At 43.7% G+C, this 8,698-nt stretch overlaps 1 pseudogene; it reads right to left on the bottom strand.

Moving 5' to 3' along the window:
- Positions 1-1,760: 1,760 nt before the first annotated feature.
- On the bottom strand, positions 1,761-2,913 carry LOC148149146 (putative CENPB DNA-binding domain-containing protein 1; annotated as a pseudogene).
- Between the last annotated feature and the right edge of the window lie 5,785 nt (positions 2,914-8,698).

The raw sequence follows: 8,698 nt of genomic DNA, 5'->3' as shown, positions 1-8,698 counted from the left end.
TTACACATCCATGTGATCTTGTGTTACGGAAAATCATGCAATATAAATAATGGCGCCTATGGGAAAAATAGAGTAATGGGCAAACAACCAAAAATATCAGTAAAAATTGCAAGAAAAATAGTAGTTAGTTTAACACAAACGATAGCACAGTTTAAGTAAACGTTAAAGTCAATATTTTAATAAAATAATACAATAAATTTAACACTTTAAAGAGTTTCTGAGCTACAGTATTGCAATAAGACATGGGCTGAGGGTCATCATTAGCATCATCATTACTTTCAGGTGCAGTTCTGGGTACAGGGTTACAACCAAAGGAAATATTTAGTCCAGAAGTGGATGGCTTGATGACTAATTGTCCTCAGACTGTTTCTGAGGGGTTGGCTTTAAAAAGCCATCTAGTTTTTGCTGTCTAGCCATCTTTCTTCTTTCATGAAGAAACTGTTCATAAGATGCCAGATACGATTTTATGCCACAAATGGTTATCCTGTTGCATTCTGCATTGTAGTCTCTGTCTTCTCAGAGCTGCAACTGCTTCTCAACTTCCCTCAGGATAGAACACAAAAGAGGTGGAAAGTTCTCTTGGTGCTATATCCTGGACTTCTTCATCTTCATCTTGAGCTTCAAATTCCCATACGGGGCGGCAAGGTGGCTCAGTGCCTCATAGCGCCAAGGACCCAGGTTCGATTCCCACCTCGGGTGCCTGTGGAGTTTGCACATTCTCCCTGTCCCTGCGTGGGTTTCCTCCAGGTGCTCTGGTTTCATCCCAGAATGCAAAGATGTGCAGGCTAGGTGAATTGGTCATGCTAAATTTCGCATAGTCAGGGGTAAATGTAGGGAAAGGGAATGGTCTGGGTGGGTTACTCTTCAGAGGGTCAGTGTGGACTTGTTGGGCCGAAGGGCCTGTTTCCATACTGTAGGTAATCTAATCAAACAAGTTGTTGTAGATCAGCTGTGGAGAGGTCTTCCCAATGAGACTCAAGCAGCTCCTTAACATCTTCAGTGTCCACTTCTTCAAATCCAATGTTCTTTGAGTGCTGGCAGCTCTTCTGACGGTTCAACACCTTCAAAATCATGAAGAAAATCTGGGAGCAGCTTCTGACAAACTGCATGCAAGCAATCCTTACTGACATAATCCCAGGCCTCCACAATGATGTCAATAGCATTCTTAATGTTAAAGCTCTTCCAAAATTGAACAACACTGTCCTCATTAACCCCCTCATTAGCTGCAATCAGCTTCTTGAATGCATGCCTTAAAAAAATCTTTAAAAATTGCGATTGCATCCTGCTTCATGGGTTGATGGAGATAGGTTGTGCTTGGAGGTAGGAATAGTTCTTTGATGTTTTCAGAAAGCTCACCAATGGTGGGAGGATGGCTTGGAGAATCTTGAAATTCAAATTTTTCTTCCTGCAATAAATTCTAAAAACATCCTCAAAAACATCAACAATAAGCTTAGAAAAATCTGTCTTATCTGCCCTTTCTTGCTTGATCTGAAATAAACAACAAAAGTGGATTTAAGGCAACCTTTCAAGGCTTGCAGCTTGGCAACAACTCCAACACAGGCTTTAAGTCTCCATTAGCATTGGCACTCAACAATACAACTCAGCACTGTCCTCATGACATGTCCTATCTGCCCATCTCCCTTCCCATCTATTCACTCCACCCTCCCCCTCTGACCTATCACCTTCATCCCCACCCCCATTCATCCAACTGTACTCTTAGCCATCTTCCCCAACTCTCCTCTCTGACCTATCACCTCCATCCCCACCCCCATTCACCTATTGTACACCTTACTACCTTCTCTCTAGCCCCACTTCCCAATTTATCTCTCCATCCTGGAGGCTCCCTGCCTCCATTCCTGATGAAGGGTTTTTGCCCGAAACGTCGATTTTCCTGTTCCTTGGATGCTGCCTAACCTGCTGTGCTTTTCCAACATCACTCTGATCTACACTCTGGCTTCCAGTATCTGCAGTCCTCACTTTTGCCCACTCAACAATACAGTCATACGATCCTTTGCGGCCTTATAACCAGGAGCGTGAGCTTCATTCTTAGAAATGTTGGTTCTGAATGGCATTCGCTTCCAACTTAAACCTGTATCACCCAAATTGAAGATTTGATCTAAGGTGTAGCCTGCTTCCTCAATCAATTTTCTTCAGCATGGGAGGAAATGAAAGCGTACATTCCTCAACTGCACTGGTAGCTGTGCCACACAACTTTATGTTACGAAAAGCAAAACAGTTCTTAACTCCAGCAAACCAGCCACTACCAGCACTGAAGGCACATCTACAGGATTTTCAACTTTTTTCCTGAGGTCCTCATAAATTGTTTTAGTGAGAAAGGTGGTCCCAGACTGCTTTTTCAATTGATCTTCTATCCACACATTTAGAAGCTGCGCCATCTCCTCATGCTCCTTTGTTCGTGATCTCACAGACTTGCTAGCATTCAGACCTGTTCCAGAAACGCAGCTTGCTTTAATTCTTTCTGCATTGTCTCTCATGGCGTGGAGTGTAGTCTCCTGTATTCCTGTTGTACGAACAATATCACATGTCCTTTCATTGTGCTCAAAACATTTAACAACATCTAGCTTCTTTTCAAGTCTTACAGCTTTTCTTTTATGGTCAGCACCCATGATTTTTTCACCTGTTGACATTCTTGCAACATTGTCCTTTCATATTCATGGAAAACACAGCAAGATTTGCAAAAAACACAACAGGGCCTAAAATGACTGAGTACAGCACTGCATCTTCCAAGAAGCACTTCAGAAAGCTTGCAAACCAACTGACCATGAAGTTCTCCTCTGCACACCGCGACACCTTGTCCCGGGTGTAATAGCCAACAGGAGTTTGAGCTGTAGAAAACCCGTTCACAAATTCACTAATTGTGTTATAGTCAAATTGCGTTGACAAAATGCACATTATAGCAGAACAACCTGTAGTTGAAGATATGAAGCTATAAGGAATAGCAGGCAGAACTAATTTTGGATTACAACAACAGTGTGGACAAATGGCCTCCCTCCACATTTTAACCTACTGCGAATCCTCTTACAAGGATGCCTTCCTTGAAGAAGTTCTCTTCCTCCCTCTACAAGGATTTCAGTGAGTCCCTCTCTCACTGCACACCCCAGGTCAACTCAGTTAAATCCCTCAGCACCGCCTTCCTAACCTGTAATCTTCTTCCTGACCTCTCCACCCCCACCCCACTCCGGCCTATCACCCTCACCTTGACCTCCTTCCACCTATCGCATTTCTAACGCCCCTCCCCCAAGTCCCTCCTCCCTACCTTTTATCTTAGCCTGCTGGACACACTTTCCTCATTCCTGAAGAAGGGCTCATGCCCAAAACGTCGATTCTCCTGGTTCTTGGATGCTGCCTGACCTGCTGCGCTTTTCCAGCAACACATTTTCAGCTCCCCTCACACTATACAAATAGTGCAGATCTATAGTCACAGATCAATATGCTTCAAGGTCTGTTGGAATTGGCTCAGTAGTATCACAGCTGACTGAGATGGTTGAATCCTGACTTGGTTTCTGACAAGTCTGAGAGAGCCAATTCAAAGAAAAACTACATATCCTTACCAATCAACCTATTACATTGTCCTTGGAAGGCAGCACCAGGCATACCTGAAAATGAGATGCCAATCCGGTGAGCCAACACACCACTATATGCATGTTAAGCAGTCGAGCAGCATGCTACAGGTAGATTCTGCAAGCAAAGGATCAGGGAATAGTTTTACAGTCGTTCCACAGAGCTTCCTGACATTAACCTTTAAGCAATTTGATCCACCCATTGTGATGGCCATTCCAATTCCAAAGGCCATAAGTAATTTTAATCAACCGGTGCAATCATGTTATGACACATCTCTGGTGTATGTGGGACTGGAACCTAGACCTTCTGATTTAGATGTAGGGATACTACCACTGCGTTTACAAGAATCTCAGAGATCAGCTACTCAGGAGAACTGAATCCTGTTTCTACTGTGTGACTTCCTCAGCAATGGCTATAATCTGACAATATCCTGTTGTAGTTGAAATAATTCCATGAGGCTGGTATCCTGTCCCCAAGTCTCCCTTAATTTACATGTGCATAATACGTGTCACTGACTCAGCCAGCACAGAGCCAGCTCTTGGAATTAGAAGAACCGCATGGCACTCCTGTTTATATATCAAACAGGACGCCCTGATTAGGGCTGTTAACTTGGTCCAATCTCATATTCTGGTTGACATCGTTCCAATCACTACATCCCTCTCCAACTAAGACCTGGGACGTAGGCCTGTTCTTTATCCTGCTGTTTCTCCTGGGGCAATTTTGCCAGTTCCTCAGACTCTGCCTCAGATACTAGCAGCATTTACCCGTCTGTTGCCCACATCTTGCACTGGACTGTCTTGGCCAATACTCGGCCAGAACAGTGTCAAGGTCATGTCATCCGTAGAGGTTTCTTCAACGCTAGACAGAGGAGGAGAATCTACGGGTTCTGACAGCCTTGCCAGATATGTTTTGCTTTTGATCTGCTTGAGAGGTTGCAGCTTTCAGGTCCACTTGCTTGTTCAGGACCGCCTCATCTACCCGAACTTTGGACATCACAGTACCTGAGCTTAGGTCGACCATGTCTTTTACCCATACAGGGCCGCTCCTGTGATTTCGATACCAAACCCTGATGTAAACTGCCTCTTGCTTACAGCAGTCTTGCGTTCTCTATTGGTGTCTCTAATGTCGTATAACCCAATACCCTCCCTGCCCCCAGGTCCGATAAGATCAGATTTGAACTGGTGCACAGTCTTCTCCCCATTAGCAACTCTGCTGGAGCTGCCCTGTAGTTGCATGACAGATAGTCCTATAATCAAACAGAAACCGGGATAGTTTGGTATCGAATGAAGCTCCCTCAAAGCTTTGACTGTTCTTTCTGGCAGACCACTCAATAATGAATGGTATGGATCTACCCTTACATGCTGAATACTACTCAACTTTAGCAAATCCTCAAATTCCTTGATAGTAAATGATGGCTCATTGTCTGTGACCAATATCTGCAGGAGTCCATGTATTGCAAAAGATGCTCACAACTTTTCAATCATTGTCCTAATAGAACAAAGAACAAGAACAATGAAAATTATAGAACAGGAACAGGGCCTTTGGCCCTCGAAGCCTGCGCCAATCTAGATCTTTGATCTAAACCTGTTGCCTATTTTCCAAGGATCAGTATCGCTCTGCTCCCTGCCCATTCTTGTATCTGTCCGATACATCTTAAATGATGTAATCATGCCCACCTCTACCACCTCCACTGGCAACGCGTTCCAGGTACCCCACCACCCTCTGCATAAAGAACTTTCCATGCATATTTTTCCTTAAACTTTTCGCCCTCACCTTGAACTAGTGACCTCTAGCAATTGAGTCCCCAGTCTTGGAAAAAGCCTCTTGCTATCTATCCTGTCTATACTTCTCATGATTTTGTAGACCTCAATCAGGTCTCCTTTCAACCTCCATCTTTCTAACAAAAGTAATCCTAATCTACTCAACCTCTCTTCATAGCCAGCACCCTCCATACCAGGCAACATCCTGATAAACCTTCTCTGCCCCTTCTCCAAAGCATCCACATCCTTTTGGTAATGTGGCAACCAGAACTGGATGCAATATTCGAGGTGTGGTCGAACCAAAGTCTTAACATGACGTGCCAACTCTTGTATTCAATATCCCATCTGATGAAGGAAAGCATGCTGTATGCCTTCTTGACCATTCTATTGACCTGTGTTGCCACCTTCACGTTTGACAAATGAACTTGATGCATATACAACCCCTTTGAATGGGCTTCCATGATGACTAAAATCATACTGCCCATGAAAGGATCAGCATCGTGAGTGTGAGTCCAGAGTTTGCCCAGCCATTCTCATGCATGTGGGGGAGCTGCTGGTGGTAATTTTTGTCCTTATTGGCACTTTGGGCACTGCCCTAACAACACGGCTATGTCAGCATACATCCTGACCACCAGACATAACCTCTTGCTAACATCTTCGTTTTGGAAACTCCCAGATGACCTTGGTGTAGTTCAGCCATTAACTAGCAGCAATCTTTGCTAGGGACAATCATTCTTGCTCCCCATAATAATATGCTGTCCTCTACGGTATCTGGTCTAGCTGGGTTCAGAAAGGTTTCAATGCTGGTTGTGATGCCTTTTTGCTTCCCCTATCACTACCAGCTATTTTAGTTTTGCCAGGATGGGATCTTTTTGCGTCCACAGTTGGATATTGTCAGCAGTGACTGGAAGGGTGTCCAGAATATTTAAACCTGGAAGGACTCTTCAAGTGTCTGCGTCACTGGTGGTGCATCCGCCAGTGGGAGGAGGCTCAAGGCACCTGCATTTGCCACTTGGTCTCCTGGATGGCATTCCAACTTTTAATTGTTTGCACTTAGAATAAGAGCCCACGGTTGAAGTTGAAGCTATGAGTGGCACTGCCCTTGCAGTGTTTGTGATATATTACCATTACAACTTTACATCTGTAAAGGTATTGGTGGAACTTCCTCATAACAAGATGACCACCAAACCTTCCTTTTTGATCTGAGTATATCTTCGTTTGGCATCAGCCAAAGTCTGGGAAGCATATGCTATCGGGTGTTCCTCTCCTGTGTGCCCACAGTACCCTTATATGGAGAGGCATCACATGTCAGCACCATGTCTCGCTTGTGATTGTAGTGTGCCAACATCTTGGATGACAATTGCAGCTTCTTCACTTCCCTAAAGGTTACATCTTAGCTATGAGACAATTTCCCTTTTCAGTAGCAAACTTAAAAGGTGTCAGGATGGAGGCAATGTTACATATCAATTTTTCGTAATAATTTGCCAATCCAAGGAAAGATCTAAGTTTTGATAAAGACATGGGAGCCAGGGCACCTTTGATCACCCTCACTTTATTGTCCAATGAGTGTAACCCTATTTTGTTGACTCTACAGCCCAGATAGATTATTTGGGATACCTGGAATACACATTTTCCCCCACCTTGAAGAAATATTTAAGCACCATGTCCAAGTTTTCTATATGATCTTCATTGGTCTTCCGTTATTAGCAATTCATTCAGATAAATGGTGACCTGGAGTAGACCTTGCAAAATGATCTCCATCTTCTGCTAGAAAATGGAAGACACTGATGATAACCCAAAAGGCAGTTTCATATATTGGTACAAACCCTTCTGGATATTAATTGGAGCAAACCTCTGGGAATCCTCAACTAATCGCATTTGCAGGTATGCGTAGCTCATGTACAGATTTGTGAAAGACAGCAACCCCTCCTGCCTGCACCAGTTTTGCTTCCAAGTTCTTCAAGCGTGGAATTGTTTTTTATCCAGCTGCAAAAAGCAGTTCACCATTCGTCTGAAATCCCCACAGAGGCGAACCGACACATTGGTCTTCACAATCAGTACGAATGGTGCTGCCCATTCCAGAAACTGGACTCGTTTGATGATTCTTTTGCTTTCCAGTCTCTGGATTTCTGTCCCTACTTGTGCATGCACTGCACATGCCTTGCAGAATTGCTTAATGGCCCCTTTGGCAGTTCGTACAGTTATGGAAAAACTTCCAGGTACTTAATCATGACTTCACTTAGGCAGCCATTTTCTAATCAAAAGATGTTGAGCCATACAAGGTGAAACATTCTTGACCAATTTCACCCCATTAAGCTTCAGCACAAGCCTTTTACTACAATCAGTGGTAACTGAACAGGCTGTTCTCATGAGAGATCAGAACTTAAGTTATACTCTTAATCTATAGGTTCGCAGGCTGGCTGGGATCTTGCACAAGCGTAAGGGCTGGAGTCCAGAGCAAAGTTTGCTAAAGACTTGTTCTGCAATCAATGTTACAGCTGCACCAGTATCGACCCACATTAGAACTGGGTAATCATTTAACCAGGCACTTATTTTGATTGGTTCTGATTTGGATGTTGCTAAGCAATTTAACAGCTCCAAACCTGCCGTAGTTGGATTTTCTAGGGTGGGCACTATCCTGGATATTGACCTATGAGTTATTTTACTTATTTCAGGCCTAGTGGAACTCATTTTGCTATCCCGAGTCTACTTACTTGCAGTGATTTCAATGGCCTGCCGGCCTAGATCCTTGAGAAAATGTTAACTGTTTGGCTAGGCTTGGATTCATTTTGGGGTTTTGTTCTGGAGTGAACTAGGGTCCCTCTCTCCAGCATATGCCATGAGTGAGGCTACACAATTACCTTCACTCAAGTGGTGTTTTCCACACTCAATCGAACTGACAAGGGTGAGCACTTTCATCGGTATACCTTGTAACTTATAAGCTTCACTTGCTGCATTTTCTAATGACAAGGCCAGTTTTAGTGCCTGTTTGAAATCGAGATACGCTTAAGCTAGTTGGCGCTTTTGCATGGTCACATCATTAATCCCACATATCAAATGGTCTCTTCTAAGCATCTCCCTTATGGTTAAATCAAAATCACATGCCTCTGCCAGTTGTCTTAACCCTTGTCAAAAATCCTGGTATGGATTCCCCAGCTCACACTGTCAAGTGAAACCAATTGCATGTCAGAATTAGAGGAGAGTTGGAGTCATAACTTTCCTTAGTTAAAACCATCAACTCCTGAAAGCTTTTTGAATCCAGTGCCTCTGGGATAGTTAGGCTCCTAATAACTGAAAAAGCTGCGGGTCCACTGCTGTCAAGAGAATTACATATTGCTTTTCATCTGCCCCAACAC

Source organism: Chiloscyllium plagiosum, unplaced genomic scaffold (assembly GCF_037043375.1).
Source record: "Chiloscyllium plagiosum isolate Xiang-an unplaced genomic scaffold, Cpla_swu_hap1 HiC_scaffold_9, whole genome shotgun sequence".
Classification (NCBI taxonomy): domain Eukaryota; kingdom Metazoa; phylum Chordata; class Chondrichthyes; order Orectolobiformes; family Hemiscylliidae; genus Chiloscyllium; species Chiloscyllium plagiosum.
This window is presented reverse-complemented; position numbering and strand designations above follow the sequence as displayed.